The 22,267-nt window shown below is 40.6% G+C and overlaps 1 pseudogene; it reads left to right on the top strand.

Annotated features, from left to right (window-relative positions):
* The first annotated feature begins 1,565 nt into the window (after positions 1-1,565).
* On the top strand, positions 1,566-10,939 carry LOC101429217 (phosphorylase b kinase regulatory subunit beta-like; annotated as a pseudogene).
* The last annotated feature ends 11,328 nt before the right edge of the window (positions 10,940-22,267 follow it).

Below are 22,267 nucleotides of genomic sequence, written 5' to 3' on the forward strand. Positions count from 1 at the left end.
GTATGTCATGGGTCTCATGCACACACAGTGAACCTCAGACTCATCAGAATTCCTGACCACCAAGGTAATACTTAATAGTCTTGTTCTTACCTTGGTCCATGCATGGAGTCACCTGGTCAACAAGAGGCAGATTTTCCCTTCCCTTTTTCTCATCCACAATCAGCAGATCTAAGTGTCTGTTCTCGGGCCTCCTGGCTGCCAGAGGCGAGGCCCCTGCTGGCGGAGTCCAAGACCTCTTAAACAGTGGGGCGCGCCTCCCTGTCGTCCACCCCAGGGGTCCACTCTCTGAAGCCTCGGAATCCCAGGTGAGCCCCCATGGTTGTTAGAAATAAATCTTCTTCTTCTGGAAGAAAATAAGGCTCACCCGATTGTGGAGAAGAAAATAATTTATTTTCAATCTTGCAAGAAGGGGCGCACAACCAGAAAACATGGCCGGCGCCCCGAACAAAGAAAAATGACACAATTTATACCCCTGAGCCTAGCACACAAGCCCTTCCTCTGTTTCTCCATAGATTGGATACTTCAGAAGGTACAACCCATCCAAAAAGAGCTAGCTTTCCTGCGCAAAAATTTGTGATTAACTGCTTCCCTCATCACATTCCAACCATTTTTGCTTTTACCTGCTCCCCTCTGCCAAATAAGGAATGGAAAGTGGCGCTGAATTGATATTGGCTTAGCTCTTTCTTGGGCATCTTTTTTTTTTTTTTAACTCCCTGTAGGACTGGCTTAAGCTGGTTTCCTTTGTGCTGTTTAACCTGGGAGTGGGAGACTGAGGCAGTAGGCTGCCAGGTTACATTCCTTTAAGTGAAAACTAAACTAATCTTTGTTTCTTACAATGGTATCTCCGAGTTGGCAGTTTATTTGAAATAAAAACATCACCCCCCCCTTATAACATTTTCCTCCTTTGCCCTCCTTTCTTTAAGAGAAAACTTTACAAAACTGGGGAGGAGGATATAATATCTTTGCAGACTGACACGCTTGTAGAGGAGCCATGAATGCTAATAACTCAAAAGCCCCTTGTTTTACTCCTGAATCAGGCAAAGAGTAAATGTCAATATAAGAACACATTTTGTTTACAACAATATCAGAACATTGAATTATTACAGTGCAGTGGTTATAATTCTTTATAGATTATTCTTACTCAGGACACTAGACAAGCTAAAATCACCCAACTGCTCACAGACCTGGATAAGTAGTGCAAGCAGTTGCCGCCTAAAAACGCAAAGCTGTTAAGGCTTTTCTCTCAGTGAGTCTCTGACATCAACAGCTTCCTCTCCTGACAGCAGGACATTCTGCGTGGCGAGGACACTTGCCACCCTCACTTTGGGTCTTGGTCTTTCTCTTTATCTAAAAGGACGGAACGGAGGTTCCCCGGGTTTTTCAATTCTTCCACCGGTTCCCACCAGGTTCCCGTTCTCGTGCATTTGTAGAGGAAAGTCACACTCCCCCACCAACTCGCCCTTGAGGTGCACCTGCGGGATGGTGGGCCAGTTGGAATAGTCTTTAATGCCTTACAGAAGCTCGGGGTCGTCCAGCTCATTGTAGGCCTCATAGTCGAGGACGCTATGCAGCCGCTGGATCTACACCTCCGCGTTCCTGAAGCTGCACTGGGGCTCCTGCGGCGTGCACTAGAGGAAGCCAACCGCCTTGTTCTTCACCGCCATGGCCAGTAGCTCCAACGAGCCACAGCTGCCGCAAGCGCTGAAGCACGCCCCCTGCATGCGGGGTCCCTGAGGCGGTGGACGGCCGCGGGTGCGGAGTAGGGTCGCTGCCTCTTGGCCCAAAGAGCCACTCAATCCCCAGAACTGCCGGAGCCCTACGTTGGTCCCGGACCTGGGCTATTTGGGGGGAAGGATTTTTTTTTTTTATTGACTTTGTAATAATATTACATTAAAAATAGATATGTGAGGTCCCATTCAACCCCACCCCCACACCCCCCCTCTCCCTCCCCCCAACAACACTCGTTCCCATCATCATGACACATCCATTGGATTTGGTAAGTACATCTTTGGGCACCTCTGCACCTCATAGACAATGGTTCACATCATGGCCCATACTCTCCTCTATTCCATCAAGTAGGCCCTGTGAGGATTTACAATGTCCGGTGATTACCTCTGAAGCACCATCCAGGGCAGCTCCATGTCCCAAAGACGCCTCCACCTCTCATCTCTTCCTGCCTTTCCCCATACCCATCGTCCACCATGTCCACTTTTCCCAATCCAATGCCACCTCTTCTATGTGGACATTGGATTGGTTGTGTCCATTGCACCTCTATGTCAAGAGGAGGCTCAGATTCCACATGGATGCTGGATGCAATCCTCCCATTTTCAGTTGTAATCACTCTAGGCTCCATGGTGTGGTGGTTGTCCTTCTTCAACTCCATCTTAGCTGAGTGTGGTAAGTCCAATAGATCAGATTGTAGGTGCTGGAGTCTGTTGAGGCTCAGGACCTGGCTATCACATTGTCAGTCCAGAGATTCAAATCCCCTAAATATATCTTAAACCCCAACATTAACTGCACCTCCAGCACATTAGCCTGAAAGTCTTATGAAGGGAGATCCCATCTGAGTCCAGATTCATCACACATAAACACCATTTCCAAAGAGGGGCCATCTGCCCTGGTAGTTAACCCCATCGGCCATGACCATAACTCCCATGGGTCTCTTTAGCCCTCAAAGGAACCAATATCTGGGGGTTGTATCTGCTTTATCTGTCTCTCTGACTCTGCTCAGTTGTGCATAAGGGCAAACCTTCTGACAGCCTCCAGACTCTTTTTTAGAGACTCGTAGCCATATAAACTCATTTCTCCTTTCCATTTCCCCCTTACTTTAGGTCAAACAGCATTTTAAAGTCATGGTATTTTATGTAGACATGGATATTCTGCTGATCCGCATTGAACCTTCTGTATAAGGTCATTTTCCAGTTGCATCATCAGTTGGTAGTTGATAGTGGTCCCTCATTGCCAGGGAGGCTCATCCCCGGGTGTCATGTCCCACGCTGGGGGGAAGGCATTGCATTTACATGCTGAGTTTGGCTTCGAGACTGGTGGGGGGAAGGTTTTGGTTGTAGAAAGGTTGCGGTGGTGGCAGGGCAGGATCACAGGGACAGAGTGTTGGTGATGGGGGATGTGTTGGGAGGAGTGCACCTAGGGCATGCCTCTATGGAATATGAATGTGTTCACGTGGTCATGAAGTATTATCTCAGTGGGTGGAGAACCACACACAAGGTGATGGAAAATTGAATTCCTGTCCTGGGTTGTCCTGCTACATTCTCTAATAGAGTGGCAAGAATCTTTAGAGTATATATATACATTGCCTAGTGATATTAGTCCAACAGCCCGGCCCTGGATATTAATGCTTATACTTAGGTGCCTTGTTCTTGTAATAATGAAACTTAGCCTTGTAATATATATAGCCTAAGAGTTACCTGCTGAAAGATTCCTTGTTCCTTATATGTAAGCTCTCTTTGAGCCAGGCTCAGCATATAATCTTAATGCCATCTCCTCAGCATGGGATATTACACCCTGGGACTGGTCTCCCTGGCACCAAGGAATTATTGCCAAGTGCAAACTATTAATATCAGTGCATTTGGAAAATAGACCTTGAGGAAAAGGGAGAAATATTAAATACAAATGAGTTATTGTGGCTAAGAGTTTTCAAAGTGAGTAAGGATGTCATTCCAGAGGTTATGCTTATGCATATCTCAGTAGGTTCTCACTGATTGCCACAGTAAACAGTATCTCAAACAGGGGTGTTCCTGATGGCTCCAAAGATATTTAGACACTATATGCAGGGTAGACTACCCCAGGCAATTGGCACCCAATCAGTGGGCCCTACCTTGGGTCATATGATAACCTGTCTCCCCAATATACCAAAGTTAGACTCATTTATAATTTTCCTAACTTGGTTCTTCTGTCCCTTTTATTTGAACCTGTAATTAACACGATAACCATTAAACATATATCTCAGAAATTTAAAACTTTGGGGTCTTGTTGAGCCCTGAATCTCACCAGAATTGCAATACATACAGTCAAGTTTTTAGAGCTCATTAAAGAAGCTAATGAAACAATAATTAGGAACAATGCTCTTCCAAAAAACAGAGCATCTCCAACTGTGAGAAGTCAGTTCCATCCATATGAACCATGAGATCTATGCTCTCTCTCAGTTGGTAGCAGAGTGGGCATCACCATCCTCAATTCTCAAGATTGAGAAATGAATAAACATAAGGATGGAATGCAACTATTGACCAAAGTAGATTCATTAGTATTCTAGTAATGGAAGAACGTTTTAACACTGTTATAAAGACAGTGGTCACCAGAGGTTCTGTGGTTAGGGAGAGGTAAGAATAGGTGTAGCATGTGGTATCGAGGAAAATTGGAATTTTTCAGCATGATATTGCAGAGATAGATACAGGCCATTATCTACTTTGTCAAAACCTATAAAATTGTGCCGTTGAAAGTGTAAAACATGATTAAACTAACCATGGGTAGCAGCAATGCTTTTAACGTTTGTTCTTCAATTGTATCAAATGCATCTCACTAATGAAAGATGTTGTTAAAGGGGGGAAATTATGGGAAAGGGAGGAGATGGGGAATACAGGCATCTACTGTATTTTCAATGTAATATATACATAATCTAGATCTTCTTTAAAAATAAAGGAAAATTTTAACAAAAAGATATAGTTACTTGCAATATGGATTAAAATTCAAACACTATACATTAAAATTCTATATTCAAAGAAAGAATGCTTCAAATATGAAGGATAAATATTTTCCTTTAAAAAAAGATTCTATTGCTAACTGATATGTCCTAAAAAAAATGTGTAAGAGTTTGTTAGGGAAAAAGTAAAATGTATATGTCAGAAAATTTTATTTTCTTTATGAAAGACAGAGCGTAGTGTTGGAATAATGAAGTTGAAATAAAATTTTTTATTTTTCATATTCTTAAATGTTTTAACGGTTAATTTTGTAAAGCAGTGACAATAATAATTCACTGATTATAGCATACAGTTATGTGAAATGAATGACAGTAATCTTGCAAGGGAGAGAAGGAAAGAATTTCTTATACATTTCCTGCCGTAGACATAAAGTGGGATAGTATTATGCGAAGGTAACTCAAACCAATTAAAAATGTGTATTGTAAACTCAAGGACAGCAATTTAAAACAATTTAGTTTTCATTGTTGTGATTGACATGTTGTTCATGTGCTGATATGTTTACTTATTGTGATTGGTATGTTAGTAGGGAAAATATAATGGAAGAATATCCATGGAATGTTATATAACTCTTACTGCTGCTTAGTTCAGACCTTTTCCAAATCAGTCTTCTAAGGGAAAGCATGTGACTCTACCTTGCAAGTTTGAGTAGCAAAGATATTATTTTCTCCATAAAGTCAAACATATGATGATATCATAGAAGTTGCAAAAAGAGGGAAGCAGAGGTGGTTCACGTGATAACAGCTTCCTGGGTTAAATCCCTGGGGCATCCTCGTGAGAAAGAAGAAGAGAAGTGTGCCTTGTGGTGACCCAGTGCCCATGTGATAAGCTGAGTGCCCCTGTGTTGAGCTGAGTGCCCACATGAGTGTCTGCCTGGCAAGCCAAGTGCCCACATGATGAGTCAAGTGCCCACATGAGTGCCCATTTGGTGAGCTGAGTTCCCACATGAGTGCCCACATGTTGAGCCAGTGTCCACATGGTGAGCCAAGTCCCCATGCAAGTACCAGCATGGTAAGCCATGTGCCTGTTTGGTGAGCCAAGTACCCACATGAGTGTCCCCATGGTGATCCATTGCCTGCACAACTGAGTCGTGCAGCAAGATGATGATGCTATGGAAGAGAGATGAAACAGAGTCAAGGTGAAGTGCAGCAGGAACTAGGAACTGAGGTAAAGCAATTGACAAGGAAACTCTCTCCACATCAGAGGTTCCCAGGATGAATCCTGGGAAATCCTAGAGGAGAGAGACAAGAAGAGAATACAAAGAAAGAAATAGATACAGAAGATCACACAGCCAATGGACACAGACAGCAAAAACACTGGAGTGGGGTGGGGGTGGAGAGGGGTGGAGGGAAAAATAAAATTAAATCTAAAAATAATTTTAAAAAGAATGATTACCCTGGATGGCTGTATCATGAGGCAGAAGGAAGACTCAGACCCTGACATGAAGTCCTTTCCTAGTTTCCCTCTGCTTGTGTCCAGTGTCCTGAACACCCCCTAGAGGCTAGACCCATTATGATATTCCTCCAATGATGATGCTGTTTTCAGAGAGTACATATATGGGCACCCTAAGATCTGAGAATGCTCACCAATAAGATCCCCTGACTTGGCCAATATTTGGTGATTTAAGTTTATGAAAATCATAATAGAGATGTAAATTATAGTCCAGACAATTTTAGAATATGCTTCAAATTTATTTATCTTATTTTTTTGGCATATAGTGCTGAATATTACTCTAGGGATTAGACTTTAGTTAAATTGAGTTTAAATAACATCTTTGTTGAGAAAAACTTGAAGGTGTTGGCATTCTGCTACAAGTTCTACATGAATTACAAGATCATTTTTCACTGGGTCCTAAATGAAAAACCTCATGTTAATGGCTAACGTTATAATGGTTTTGTAGTGGGGCATATTCCTGGACCAGATAAATGACAGGACATTTTAAACATCTCAATTTTCTAGCAATTCTTAAAAGTTTTAAATGCTTAATCTTGAAAAGCACTATGATGAGCCTGGGGTAAGTCTGGAAAAGAAATGAGGGAGATGAATGTGTAGATAGTTCTTTGACATTTTAAATTTTATATTTTCACTCATTAATGAGAATCAACTCAGATGTACAGAAATTCTACACACTTTACCTAGAGAATCAATGTCTTCTAACACAGATGCTGCCCTGCTCCTCTACATCAGTTATCCTGCATTTGTCCTAGATGATAAAGCTCTGGTTATGCAGACATTTGATAAATAGATTAGAAAATTAAAAGAAAAATATGAATTTAAGTGGTTGTTGAGAGCTGGGTATAGCACATCATTGGAAGATCCCAACAGATGCTACTACAAACCAGCTGAAATTAAGTTGTTTGTTGGCAATGTATGCAAATTTCCCGTATTTTTTCTTTTCATGATGATCGATGGAGTTTTAGAGATAATCTTAGACAAATAGAGGTATATCAGCACCTTCTGACTCTAGTATTTCATCAGACCACAGAAGGATATCATGTAGTACTAAAGTATTATTATCTATCACATGACTTTGTAAAATATGAAAGTTGAAACCTAAAAAGTCAAATGTGATTTCCTAGTAAATGTGACAATGACGGAAAACACTTTCTCTGGCAACAAGCTCTTTATATCATTGCAAAACTCTTGGCCAATGAATTAATGGGTCCCAAAGATATTGATCTGGTCCACCAATGTGCTCCTCTACAAAACCAGTATAATGTTAGCCATTAACTTGAGGTTTTCCAATTAGGACCCAATGAAAAATGATTTTGTAATTCATGTAGAACTTGTAGCAGAAAGCCAACACCTTCAAGTTTTACTCAACACAGTTGTTATTCAAACTCAATTTCTTTAACAGGTATACCATATTCAAATACGGTATGAACACATGAAAGCTTATTTCTGCCTATGTATCAATGAAATTTTACAACTCTCCAGAAGGCCAGAAATGCCCATTCGCTGCCTCAGTATATACGAGATTTATTGACTTCTAGGAAGTACTGTGATTTATTATTCCATCAACTTTGACCTAAATGATTTCTACACGGCTCAAAATATTTTACTGCTAATGGATTATATAAATAATGCCCTAGAGGTCATTAGAAATCTTGGAGAATGTATGGTCATCTACTTTTCCTTCTTCTCATTTAGGAAGACAATATAAGAGGTTGCTGGTTCAACCCCATATTTGAACTGCTGTCAGCCTTTAAAAAAGGAATGGTTGTAGTAGTCAAAGTTCATGTTCTTTATCTAGAGACAATAGTATCTGGATATGTAGATCCAGATATTACTTGACTTCATAAGAATCAGGGATATGGACAAACTTCCAGCATTTAAGAGTTTGAAGCATCTAGAACTGCATACACATTCAAAAATCAAAAGACAAATCAGAACCCCTAATGATCCTGAACTAGAAGAGCAGCCAGATATCACCACTGCTAAATGTAAAAAATAAACCCACCTACAAAAGTATTAAAAAACTGAACAACTGCAGGAGTCTGATAGCAAAACCATACTTCTGCATAAATTGCTCTAAAGAGAAGGCACCAATTTCCTCACAAAGGAATGTAGCATTTCTGCTCACATTCAGAGAGTATATAGAAGACCTGGCACCAAAAAGCTTTGAATTGTCATGTACCATGCAGCAATTCTTTTAAACAATATAGTGGACAGCCTGACTTCATCCCTTACAAATGCATTAGTGCAGGAAAAAAAGGTACTTCTGGGTGTCTTTTGACATAAAGAAGTTATCTCTAATTCTTTATTTTCAAGAGGGATTAAGTACTATCTATTATAAGTGCAATAATACCTATGATAATAGGGAAGTGGTCATCTAGTCAGAACCCGTCATCCATACTGGTATTCAATAGTATGCTGAATTAAATTCAATTTCGGTTGATCATCCAGGCAATGGAGTATAAGACCCGTGACAGAGAAAAGACAGCCATAGAGTTATATTGGCTGTCACTAGTGAAGTTAAACAGCTTTCGTTGGATATTCTCTAGCATAACAGAATGGAAGATGTCGGCTAAACTGATGTAAGATCAATTGGCCTTTGAATAGAACTGCTGCTGGATTCTATGACTGAATGTTGCAGATGGTGAAGTTCGTGTCCAGTACTTTCACTGTATCTGGAAAATATTTATCACAGCAACCAACCCTCCCAAATATGACCACATATGAGATGAACATCTCTCTCCTTGCTGAAGATATTTTGGAAAATATTGAACAAAGTACAGACAGATCTTCATGGAGTAACTAATGGATGTAACCATTGCACTGGTTACAACCCTGAGCTAGAATTTTAAGACATAATGTATCTAGACAATTTGGTGACAGAAGCATTTCATGAATTTGAAAAACTTGGCCATAGGCTAAAGGAAGTGGAAAAACTTGATGACATTACTTCATTTTATAACATACCCCAACCTGCCTCCGGGAAATACAGGAACATGCAGCTATTTGTCAAAAGCTTTGGTGAAATTGCAGTTGGAAGGAAAAGTCAAGCCTAGAAACATTAACCCACATCTGGTTAGCTATTTAGGAAGGTAGTAGAGACTCTGTTGAGTCCCTGAATAGAAGTGTAAATTTTTGTTGAAGTATAATCAAGGCAGTCATTATTGACTGGGCTGACCATGCTAGTGCAGTGTTTGCCAAGCCCTTGGCAGAGTTAAAGAACCTCTTTTACTTGTCATAGCTCATCTATCGATAAGAAATGATTTTTCTCAAGTAAAACAATTCTCAGGATTATACCAACAATAATAACCTTCACTGTAAGACAGAAATAGTTGTAGATTGAAAATATTGAAAATTCACCTCTCTATTTCATGAATATGAATCTTTGCTCTTTGTACTAAATTCCCACCTCAATGCAGTTAAATTGAGTTGGCTTACTAAACAAAACTATCTAGAGGAGACTTAGGACCCCTTCTCCTCTTGTTCTTGCACTGGGCTTTGAACGCCCCCTGGTGATGCAGAGGCCTCTGCAGCTCCCCTCCATGCCCTGCAGTGGAGTTTGTGTCTGGCCTCACCCAGATATTCCCTCTCTGTGTTTCTCACACAGAAATACATGGTTGTCTCCTCAATTTTCATGTTGGTCAAATCAAGAGAGATTGTGGGCATAGGGTTGCCCCTAGATATTGTGAATATTTCTTAATTTGATGGAGCATAATTTAAATAATTTTATTTGGTTGGCTCAATAAAGCTACTTCCCTTTTTCCCTAGAGACTGACAGACACAGTTCAGAAAACATGAATCGAAGGGCATTGCACGATATGCTCAGAGGAACCCCCAGGCTGCCTCCAATAAGTTCCCAAGTCCTCAAGCTGTACTCTGCATAAGACAACTGCAGGCACAGAGAAAATAGAGTGAACAACCCATGTAGAATAGTCACAATTGAGCCTAATGAAGGAGGGACATTACATTTAACAGTGATGAGGAGGGAAGTGTCAAATAGTGCAGCCAACTTGGTGGTGGATACTGAAGAATGTGATAGATATGGGGCAGGCTCCTCAACAGATACTTCAGGGACAGCTGTGCCGCATGGCATTAACATGGGAAAGGAGTACATTTTTTTTTCTCTCTTGCTGTGTACATATCTGATGTGATCCGAAGGACTCCTACCTTGCGAGCCTCTGAATCCCATGGTGGGAAGGGGGGAAATTATTCTTCATACTTGATGTGCAGCATTACACTGTCCACCATACTTCCTTTCCTAAAATGTATACACTGTCTCTGTATGATTATGGCACAGGGCCTCATACTCAATTAAATCCAGTAGGAAAAGGGGAGGGACATCAGGCAATCTGAGTATTAGTTAGGGTTACCAACCACTGATATGTTCATACAATTAGCGTTTTGTGAGTGTGAAAGTCAATTTAGATATCACACATGATCAGGAATGGAGTAGGAAATTTCAAATGTACTGAGGTCATGTTGTCACCTTGTCCCATATGTGTCGTGGATGTGTTCAACACAAGACATCTCTGCTCCACTCCCTGTGCTTTGTACAAAGTGGGAGTTGAATGTTTCCAGGTCTGTGTAAAGATCCTGGTTGATTCCTAGTGACAAAACTGTGATCAATTCCTTATCCCACTCTCCCTTATTTCTCGTCATGCAGGCACAAGTGTTCCCAGGAATACAGTGACTCACTGAAACTCTGGGAACAGTTCACCTGGAATGAGTCCGCATTAGGACAGATCATTGCTGGGAACTTGCTGACAGCATGATTGTTCTTTCTCAATGTGAATTTCTATTTCCCTCTATCACAGTAAAGAGAGGAAGAAGGTGAATAAAATTATAGTCTTAAGCCCAGGGTAACAGGGCTTCAGCCATCTGGGACTTGGGAAGTTTTCCTGCCTCAAACTCATTCAGTTTATTTATCTACACGATAGAGATTATTATCCTAACTGCTTCACAGAGGTATCATGAGAGATTCTTTAAAAAGGTATCTCTGAATAGACACTGTTCAAATATGGAAGATTGTTTTGAAAAGTGAATGAAAGAATGAATGAATGGACTCTCTATCTGAAGAAGAGGCAAGGGAAGAATTTAGATGGCAGAAATAACAGGAAACTCTTTTTTTAAAATTTATTTATTTATGGCTTTATTTATTTTTTAATGTTACATTAAAAAAATAGGAGGTCCCCATACATCCCCCACCCCCCTCATCCAACTGCTCCCCCCACAACAACAACCTCCTCAATCATCATGAGATATTCATTTCATTTGGTGAATACATCTCTGAGCACCAGTGCACCCCATGGTCAATGGTCCACATCACAGCCCACAGTCTCCCACATACCACCCAGTGGACCATGGGAGGACACACAATGTCCGGTAACTGTCCCTGCAGCACCACCCATGACAATTCCAAGTCCCAAACTCCTTTTTTGATAGGTGATTGTGGCTGACCTCTCTTTGGGCAAAGAGAAGGGAAAGGTATTTCCAGCAAACACTGGTCTCTCATTGAGCCCATTGCTGTGCACCAAGTCTTGGGAATTCATTTGTGGAAGGCATTGCCCTGCCCTCAGCAGATGATGGCAAATGTGAGGAAATAGACACAGATTTATATTAAAGAGATTGCCTTTCGAGTTTTAAACAAAAGATAAGACAAAAATTTTAAAATATACCTGCAATAGATTGAATCATGTATGTCAGGAAAGGCATCTGCTGAATCTTAATCCACATTCCTGTGGGTGTGAGTTCATTTCTAAATAGGACCATTTGGAGATGTATTATCCTTTATGGTCTAATATCAATTAAGAATAGGATCTTCTAAGATCTTACTTAGGCATAGACAAAATGAATGATGAAAGGTTTTGATTGATACGATGGGAGCCTTATTAAGAGAGGAAATTCAGACATGACAAGAGGAATGGGAATATAGAAACTAGTGTAAACTGTTAACTAAGTCATAATGACAGAGAAAATGCCATGTGACTGGGGAGCAGAATTGAAATTCAAGGGATCCAAGAATTGAGGCAAGTAAGAAAGAAAATACTATAGAATTCAGGAAGAAAGCAGTCTTGTTCATGACTTGGTTCTGGACATCTAGCCTTTGAAACTGCGAGCTAATAAAGTCCTTTTGTCAAGCAAAGTGGAGCACAGCATTTGCCATAGTAGCCTGCAAACAATGGCAGCTTTTAGTACCAAAAAGAGGGTGTGCCACTATTACATAAACGTAAAAATATGGAAATGGCTTGGAAACAATGATGGATATGGGATGGAAGAATTTGGAGTTTCTTGGTGGGAAATTCTTGGATTGATTTGAAGGGAATGTTGGTAAAGACATGAATTTAAAGTCATTTCTGTAGAGGTTCAGAAAAAGGTGAAAGTAGAAGAGAAATTTGCTACAATTATATAGAATACATAGTTCATTACAGATGAATGTTGATAAAAACGTGGATTATGAAGGTAGTTCCAGTGAGGCCCTAGAATGAAATGCTGAATATGATATTGGAAACTGCAAGAAAGGTAATCCTTAATATAAAGAGGAAGAGAGTTCAGTAGAAGTGTGCACTAATGTCCAAGGAAGGCGGAACCTGAAAATTCTCACTTTATCCAGATAGTCTATTCTGTGACTTGGGCCAGAGGTGGCTCTCAACAGCCAACAGTGTCCTTCACTGAAACGATTTCAAAGAGAACAGGGCTACTCTTTTGGCCTTACCTGAACCATTCTTTCCTATGAATAGTAGGCTAGGATTTAGGCATCAAATCACCCATTCTACAGGAATCTAAAATTGGAAATATATCATTTTTTCTGATGACATGGCCCCCTTCAAATCACATGGTAAATAAACAATTTTTCTGTATTTTTAAAATTTAATTGCTTTTTTAAAAAAGATACAGGCATCAAAAAAATTTAAATTAAAAAATATAAGAGGTTCCCATATAACCAACACCCCACCCCACTCCTCCGACATCCACAACCTCTTTCATCATTGTGGCACATTCATTGCATTTGATGAATACATTTTGGAGCACTGCTGTACCACATGGATTATAGTTTACATTGCAGTTTACATACTCCCCCAGTACATTCAGTGGGTTATGGCAGGATATCTAATGTCCAGCATCCATCTCTGCAATATCATTTAGGACAACTCCAGATTCCAAAAATGCCCCCACATCACATCTCTTCTTCCCTCTTCCTGCCCTCAGCAGCTACCGTGGCCACTTTATCCACATCAATAATACAATTTCTTCCCTTTCTGGAGTCAAAATAGTTCTATAGTAGAATACCATAAAGTCCAATCTAATCCATGTTTTATTCCTCCATCCTGTGGACAATGTGATGGTGATTTCCACTCCACCTCTAAATTGTGTGGGGGCTCAGATCCCATATGGTTGGTGAATGTGATTCTCCTGCTTGCATTTGTAGGCACTGTTTTTGATAATTTTTCAAGAGCTGAAGGAAAATCAGAATACATGGAAACAGACCCTTTTTCACCTGAAACCCCACATGGGAGACCATCAGTATGGTTTCTGCAGCTTTTCCTTTAATACAAATTCTACAAGATCATATCAGGCAAGGTAACATTTCATGGACAGACACTGATCCACCTACCCTTGCCGGGCACCTATGCAAGCCTATGCAATCAGGCAAACTGTCCACTCCACTTGCTAACAGACCCCTCTTGCTACTCAACTCAGCCCCCCTACAAACATTCTGCAGAATGATGGCTCTTCTTTATGACTGCTTATCAAGAGTAAGAAAGGAAATAATTTGGTGGTGCTCTTTATATATGACAAGAAATTTTTACATTGCAACATTTTTGAAAGGCAAATTTTGTGAATATACCTACAAAACAACACAAAAAAACTGAGAGCACTAGTTAAATATGATACTGAACTGACCCTCTCCTGTCCTCGCTAATGGATGATAAGTAATATCTTCCCATCACCCTCAACCAATCAAAACTGAAGACATCACATCTGCATTGCCATAGAAGAAAGCAACTAATCTAGTATTTCCTACATGATATGATCACACCTTGTCACCAATAAATGCAGCAGTTAGGCAAGAAAGGAAATCTCTCAATGGGGCAACTCAATATCCAGATTTTCTACCAGAATTCCCATGATTAAACATTCTCATTTAGGAAATAGTATTTTCTAAAAAAACATTTTTCTTTTTTACCTGAAGCATTATGGAAGACATGAAAATTGCCTCTTCCTCACAGTTCTGTACATGAGGAAAAATGGTATTATTTTCATATTAGAGCATGGAGGAAAAATAAATGAATGAGGAAAGTCATAGAAAGTGTAGTGAAGAAAATCCAGATTTCTTAGACAGATGGTGACCTGGACAGTGGTCCCTTCATGCAGCTCTCATTCTGCTTACTGATTTCTGTGGTCATCATGTGGAAAAATGAGGACTCAGCTCACAAAGGGAGACCTTGTCTTGTCCTCCAGAGCCCACGGCATGCTCGGATCCCATCAGCAGCTTTCTCCAAAGCCACAGGAAATGAAGGTGACTGAATGATAGTTGAAGGCAGCACAAGAGTTCAACCAGATTTGTAAACCCCACTTTGACTTAACAACCATTATCCACATGGATAGAAATGGCCATTTGTGTTTCCCACATGATGCCACCCACAGGGGACAGAGGAGAGGTCCCAGGCAAAAGTGTATGATGCAGTACCTGAGCCTTGAGATTTAGACCACAGGAAACACATACTTTACTGATAGGGAATATAAGGAACAAAGGGAAATGTGGGAACAATAGAATGGGAAAATAAGATGAATCATCAGTCAAATAGACAATCAGATTAATGCTGAGACTGATGTGAACACATTTGCATAAGTAGGAGTGCAATTTGAAATCCAGTACAATCTATACACTGGAACAGCCTCTCTTGGTTCTCGTGTGAAGCACAGATGTTTTCCTAATGAGGTATATTACTGAATTATCTGCCTTCAGTCCCACTGTGGAAGATTCAACACGTTGCCATGAATCACTCAGAGTTCTGAACCAGGCAAACATTGGCAGAGCCATTTCTGCTTTCAAAAGAGAGAGTTTGCTGATTTTATATGTGATTATGCTTCCTCTTATTGTATCGAAAGTATTCTAAATTATTTCATCAGTGATAGGCACGGGATGATATATTTAGACATGCTTCCTGGGGAAACAGCTGGAAAGGAAGCTCTAAATCCTGACAAGAAACCAGTCCTTAACCACCTTGCTGCACCTGCTCCAGCAGCTGCTCCTTGTGCTCATTGGGTCCTGAGCATCCGCTTGTGGCCATCCCACAGAAGAAGATTTTGTGTGGGTTAGCATTGCCTTCCCTTCACTGTGTCTCACACAGTAATAATGGGCCATGTCCTCAGGTTGCATGCTGTTCATTTGCAGATACAGCTGGTTCTTGTTGTTGCCCCTGGACATGGTGAATCGGCCCTTCACAGAGTCTGCATAGTATATGCCACCACTATCACTAAAGTGTGAGACCCACTGCAGCCCCTTCCCTGGAGCCTGGTGGATGCTGTCAATGGAATAACCATTAAAGTTGAATTCTGAGGCTGAAGAGGAGAGGCGCAGAGATCCTCCTGGTGATCTCGAATCACCCCCAGACTCCACCAGTTGAACTTTACACAGAATACCTGCAAACAGACATTAGGAGTTGAGTCATGCATATTCTCTCTCTCTTACCCACACACACACAAACAAATGCACAGAAACACATATTCACAATGCACCAAAAGCAATTTCTAGTTAATATTGCCTTGGAAAATTGAGAAAAGCAAATTCCAGACCAGCACACCCTTCATGGTGCCTCCTCTTCCTCAGACCTGGGCACAGAGTAGGGAGAGTTCAGACACTGGGAAGAGGGTTTCTCTCTCAGAGGTCCAAGGTCTAAGCCTGGGCTGGATTTCAGGACCAGAGGGAGGGGCCCCATTTGAATGTCTTTTTCCTACATGGCACATTAGCTCCATCCCTGCCCCTGTGGCTCTCACTTGCCCTGTAGTCTCTGTATCCAGAGTTCCCTGTGACAAGAGTCAGTGAGAATTTGAGTGCATGGAAAAGCATGTCAGTACAAGAAACAGTACAGTGTTTTCTCCTTCCACCTCCTCCTGAAGAACTGTCATTATCGCCCAGGTTTCTCTCCTTGAAACACCCACATGGCTCATGTAACAGCAAGCCTATTATCTTCCTCCATCTGATGATTTCAGCAAGTTGAAAATAGAGTCTTTGAACAACTGTGTATCAGAGCTTTTGATAGCTGCCCCATGAATGGGGAATTACAACCTTTTTCCTTGCTTCCACTGAAAAATAAACCAGAGGTCAGACTGGTTGTCTGGCTGGGTCTGACACTGTGAACATCCACCTGACACCCAGGTCAGGGCCATTTCTTGGATGATCTTTCATTCAAGGGAGTTGAGTGTTTTGTTACAGAGGTGCTGCCTGAAGTCTTGCAGTTGGAGCAGCAACCAGCCTCCTCCCAATCATGCTGCACATCACACAGATAATGGATGCTCCCCTCTCCCTACAGTCTTCCTCCCTCCTCTCCTGTAGCTTCTGGTTCAGGTTCTCAGCTTGCCTGTGGACTTCCATCCAAGACAGTATAAACTAATGTTTTACTCTAGTAGGAATAACTGCACAACTATGAGAAATTTCCAGGGCGACCAGAGATCCCTGCTGAGTATGCTGGTGAGGGCCTGATGGGGACATGAAGGAACTCTCCATGGTGAACTTTGCAGTCACTGCACGGCACCCCAAATCCTTCCTCAACCCAGTGTTTTAATGCAGCTTCTGGACACCCTCCAGGTCCTTCATTTCCATCCCCAGTGTCCTGCAGTGGGTGTGAATGGCCATGATGGAAGCTATCACTGATGTTCATGGAGGTGCCATTTGTGCCTCCTCCTGCTCATCATCAAGGGAACGGTGAGCCCAGGCAGCACCTGATAGTCATCCTGCAGGTACTTGTTCATGACATTGAGTGTGCATCCTTCATGTGGTTTCTCATGGTGCCTTAGGCCACTTTGTCCAAAGTGAAATCACTTTAACTCCTCTCCAAATAAGGCTGAGCAGAATAAGAACTTGAAGGTTGAACAATTTATATATGGTGAGGTGATTCTTGATACAGGGAAATTTGTTCAGATGGGAGCTACAGTAGAGGGAACATATGTTTCAAGGACATTTATAATGTGACTTCCACAATATATGTTGTTGCATGTGTCTCTGAAATTTCCACAAAATTAGAACCTTAAAAGGACACCAATTTACTATCTCATTTTCAGTTCATGAGGAGTCCAGAAACTGCTTTGCTTGATCCTCTGCTCAGTTGTCATGAGGTTTCATGAAATTATTATCCAGAATCCATTCTCATTGAAGACTTGAAAAGGGATGGTCAGACTTTGGGCAGAATTCATGTTCTTGAGGCCGTAGGAGTAGTGGCAGCTTGTTTCTTCCAAGCCAGTGATGAAGGGAGATATACTGCTAGCAATATGGTGTGTTATATAACATATCAATAACATTATCAAGAAAGTGGCCTCCCTTCACTGTTGCCATATTCCACTAGTTAGGAGTGAATCACAAGTCCTGCCCAATAATCACATGTGTTTGCCGGTGTGAGTATTTGGGGGGGGGGGGCATAAATGAGAGCATGAGTACCTGAAAGCAAGGATGACCAATGCATTTAGAGCCTCTCCACCTCTGTGTTCCTCTCCAGCATTTGCATAAATGTGGGTCAACCACCCAGATGTGCTCTGCCTGATGACTAGCACGTTGCTTGTTGGTCATCTGGAACATGTCACCATCCTCATTGCTGTGTTACTCAGCTTGAAGTGACTGGTATATTTCAGCACATGTACAAAATTCTTACCTAGCTGTATAAGATATATTTGTACAATTCACCTGTATTTTCCCTGTGCTAATTATTGGCTATATCAAATTGTTATACAGGGGCACTGATATAATGGGATTCAGAAATTCATGTTTTTGAGCAGAAAATGAGGAATGAATGAATCCAACACTATTAACTGAAAGGTTATATAGTTCAACCTAAAGCTAATGTATGGAAGCTCAATAATTATTAGGTATATTAATGGAATTAAGGGATATAAGTATTATTCAAAATTATATTACCCACCATTATCTTTGAAAATAGTTCCTTTCACTTCTAGGAGACACCCTATATACAGCCATTTGTAATTCCATTGAATTTATTGAAATGCTTTTTTTTAAACATTTTCTTTTCTTTTCTTTTTTAAAAAATTTCTCTCCCCTTCCCCACACCCCCTCCCCCCATTGTCTGCTCTCTGTGTTCATTTGCTGTGTGTTCTTCTGTGACCACTTCGATCCTTATCAGTGGCACTGGGAGGAATTCTTTATTTAAAAGTACACATTATATACACAATAGGGAACAAATAAAAAGTTAAGTTTAACCTCAAGAAGTTACCTATCTAATGACATCAGAAAAAATGGTGTGCTTTTAGTAATTATATGAAATGCTCATAATACCTAAAGTATTCTTTCAATAATTCTTAGGGTTTCTAGTTGGAAAATACATATAAAACATGCAAGCATATTGCCAGGAATACGCAACAGCTCCGTTTGAAATTTCATAAATAAGGGATAAACACTGATAGTTATGCCACTGAGGATAAGGAATCATTAAATGATAGGATTGAAAAGACCTAATATCCAAATGTCTAAAATTTGCAAAATTCTTTCTTTTTCCCAATGAAAAACTTCATTTTAAACTATGCATATTCTCTAACGCTGTCTTCCAGTTTGCTAACTTGCTTGCCTTCCTGGCTAGGTGCTTGCTAGAAATTAGCAGGAACAGCTTTTCTCTCATTATCACCTGGCAAAGAAGTTGAAACAAACCACTAACCATTATGCTAGGTAGGCTGCCCTCTTCTGATCAATATAAGAAATACAGTCAGCAAATATTTCTCAGTAAGATAACTGCAGAAGAGATGTGATATGGGGACATTTTGGGGACTTGGGATAGTCCTTAATGGTATTGTGGGCACAAATGCAGGACATTATATGGCCTGCCATGGCCCACTTGATAGACTAAGGGAGAGTGAAGACTACAGTGTAAACTGTAGTCAATGCAGCACAGCAGTGCTCCAAAGTGTATTCACCAAATGCAATGAATGTGCCACCCTAAGGAAGTATGTTGTTGACGTGGGAGGAGTGGGGGTGGGGGGTGGGGAGTGGGCTATATGGAAACCTCCTATATTTTAATGCAACATTTTGTCTAATCTATGCATCTTTAAAATAATAAAGGAAAATAAAATAGTTTAAAAAAGCATACTGAGCATCACCATCCCCAAATCCTCAAGATATGGGAATGAACAATGTACCAAAATAGACTTCTTATTATTCTATTATAGACGTTATTATCCTAGCATATGTTTCTTCCCTATACATTTATGTAACATTTATGTAATCTAAAGCTTCCTTAAAAATTACAATTAATTTTTTTAAAAAATATATGCAACTGTAGATATATACACACACACACACACATATATAAGGGCACACCCAACACTCCTGAGAAACTGAACTTCCCTGAATAAAATAAAATGAATATTTAGTAAGAGAATTTTTACAGTGAAAAAAAAATTAGAGTTATGCTAATTCTACAAATAAACAATTACAGTCATTTTAAGAACCAGATCATGAAGCTTTAGACACCCTCTTTTTCAGTATCTTGGAGGTAGATCTGGATTATGGAGAGCAGAAATGGGTATACTCTATCTTTTATAATGATTTGGGTATTAACGCAAGTTATATTTTTTGTGACTTCACTCTGTATCTATGGATGCTTTCTTATATGTAAACATGAATTATAGCAGATACACTCTCAGTAGATCATATTCTTAAACCTCCTACTGCAAGCATCAAAATGTATCAGAGCTGCAGTTTCTTTTGTGAAGATTAATTTTAAGTTGCAGTTGTTTTTCTCAGTGGTTCATCCCCATGTCTGAAATTTGCAGTAATTTAGGAACAGCTTACCATCACTGCCAAAATGTGAATAGAGCATTCCACTTCCAGGTCTGGGGAAAGAGAAACTAATTCACATAAATAAACAACTGTTCTGAGTCCACAAATTAAATAACTTTTTGATGAGATCTATGAGTCCTTGGATGATTAAGGTTCACTCTACAATCCACTTCTTTGTTTTCATGATGGGGGTGTCTCCCATGGCCCTTAGTAAAATGTCAATGTATTTCTTGGTATCACTGGCAGGTTCCTCTGTCTCTGGGGAGACTGCAGTAGATGAAGCTCTGGAGTAGATGTTTCTGGGGAGTCCTCTAAATTCTTCCCCTCCAGGAGCAGCTGAGGTAGGGAACTGCAGCATAGACTTAGACTCTTCTCCATCTTGTTCTATGAGAGCCAAGAGCTGTCCTTCCATTTTCTGAATCATCTTCAAATGCATTTTGAGTGAAGAAGACCTTTCAGGAATGTTTCTTTTGACATTGAGGTATTAAAATACACTAATTTTGGACAATGTTCTCACTTTTGCATAAAAGTGACAGGCCACAAATCAATCCAAAATCTGAGTGGAACAAGGGAGGCTGGAGGTTATGGCAGGTCAGTGTTACTGTGAGGCAGCAGGTGCAGGTGTCTAGCAAGTGGGGGGAGATGGAGTCAGGAGAGCAGCTAAAGATAGGGAGTCTATTTATAAAGCAAATTGCTGTATGATGGCAATGGGACTGTTGGAATAGCCTGGCTATCTCTGGGGAAAGGGGCAGGAGATCAAGGACAGACCAAGGGGTGCTTCCTGGGGCAGTGGAGGGAATGAAATGCCTGTGAGGTGAGGAGCAGGTGACAAGAGGCAGGGGCTCCACAAGACCATCAGTCTTCCAGCAGCCAAAGCAGAAGTTGTCATGGTAGGGAGGGAAGGGAAGAGGCAAGTGGGGAGGAGAGCAAAGGGTTTGCAGCCTCAGGAAAGTGAGAAAAGGACAGAGGTTTGACTCTCCAGAGGTCATTCTGAAGGTGCCAGCTCTCATAACCTCATGTTACAGTGTCCATCAATACATCAAAGTCAAATTGAGAGGTTTTTTCCCAAATGAACAGTATCCTAGAAAGAGAAAAGAGACATGGGCTGCCCCAAGTAGAGGAAACCCTGTATCCTAACAGTATCCCCTCCTTACCTTGCCCTCCTCTTCCCTGCCCTCCCTCCCCTGTAGCTTGTAGTTTCTTGTCCACCCCCAGTGGGAGCTGGACTAAGTAAGCAGCACACTCAGGAGTTTCCCCAAAATATGTAGTTAAGTTGTGCATCAATCCAGCATTTTAAAATAGTTTATCTATCTACTTCTCATGGATCTATTCACAATGCTTCAAGGGATATAAACAAAATTCAAGGCACTAAAAGTCTTTTCAAAAGAATCATTCTCATGTATCTGCCAGTGTTTGAATGACTTTTCCTCATTTCCCCATGAAAGAAGGTACCCAAGATGATTACTGATTTTTCTGACATAAATAGGATTTTAGACAACTATTGACAGTCACAAATTCATACATTATAGTATATTGAAAATCAACGTTTTGCTCTTTCCTATAAAAATTCACCAGATTCTTAGGATAGACAAGGCCAAGTAAATGTTAACACTTGTTTCTAATTAAACTTGAAACACACAAGGAAGAGAAACAGGTGTTATGAAGATGGAGATTACATTACAACATCTATGTCCTAGGATTATGAGTAGCAGAAAGATAAGATGTGTCAGAATTCAGAGTTTCTGGATTCTGAAACTTTCATTACATAGACAGAAGAACACTCAAAGGAGGGGGCAGCTCAAGGTCTTCCAACATGAGGAATGCCCTGAATCTATTTATCCACAGCTGTTGGTCTCTGCAGACACTGAAGATTGTAGGACCCATGTCTCCTCCACACTGAGCCATTAGGTAAATCTCTGCTATTCTGATGGGAAAGTAGGGGATAGTGTGTGGAAAGGTATGATCTTACTGTAGTCCATGAACTCTGTATATTGGAGAAATCAATGAAATTGGGAGCACATGTCAACACTTTACATTTAACTGTTCTTAATGAGAAAGAAATATGTAAATAACAGCATATAGCACAGCTTCCAGGAAT

Source organism: Dasypus novemcinctus, chromosome 19 (assembly GCF_030445035.2).
Source record: "Dasypus novemcinctus isolate mDasNov1 chromosome 19, mDasNov1.1.hap2, whole genome shotgun sequence".
Lineage (NCBI taxonomy): Eukaryota > Metazoa > Chordata > Mammalia > Cingulata > Dasypodidae > Dasypus > Dasypus novemcinctus.